We start from the raw sequence: 234 nt of genomic DNA, 5'->3' as shown, positions 1-234 counted from the left end.
TAGCTTTGCCTCTTTCTTTTCAGCTTCTGGTAGGTGTTTTATCTCTTTCAGTTTGGCACAGGAAGACAAGTTTTGGGAGTAGAGTAATATGCCTTTTAATTTTTAAATTTATGACCAAATTAGCAACACTGATTTCTATATGTTTGCTCAGATTTCAGTGAACAGAAATTAGTGTTAAAATAAAATGAAACAGAACAAATTTCATTTGAGGTGTTAATTTTCAAGTGTCATCAT

This window comes from Pteropus medius, unplaced genomic scaffold (genome assembly GCF_902729225.1).
Source record: "Pteropus medius unplaced genomic scaffold, Ma_sr-lr_union100, whole genome shotgun sequence".
In the NCBI taxonomy this organism is placed as follows: domain Eukaryota; kingdom Metazoa; phylum Chordata; class Mammalia; order Chiroptera; family Pteropodidae; genus Pteropus; species Pteropus medius.
The sequence above is the reverse complement of the archived record's forward strand: the minus strand, read 5'-3'. Positions refer to the sequence as shown.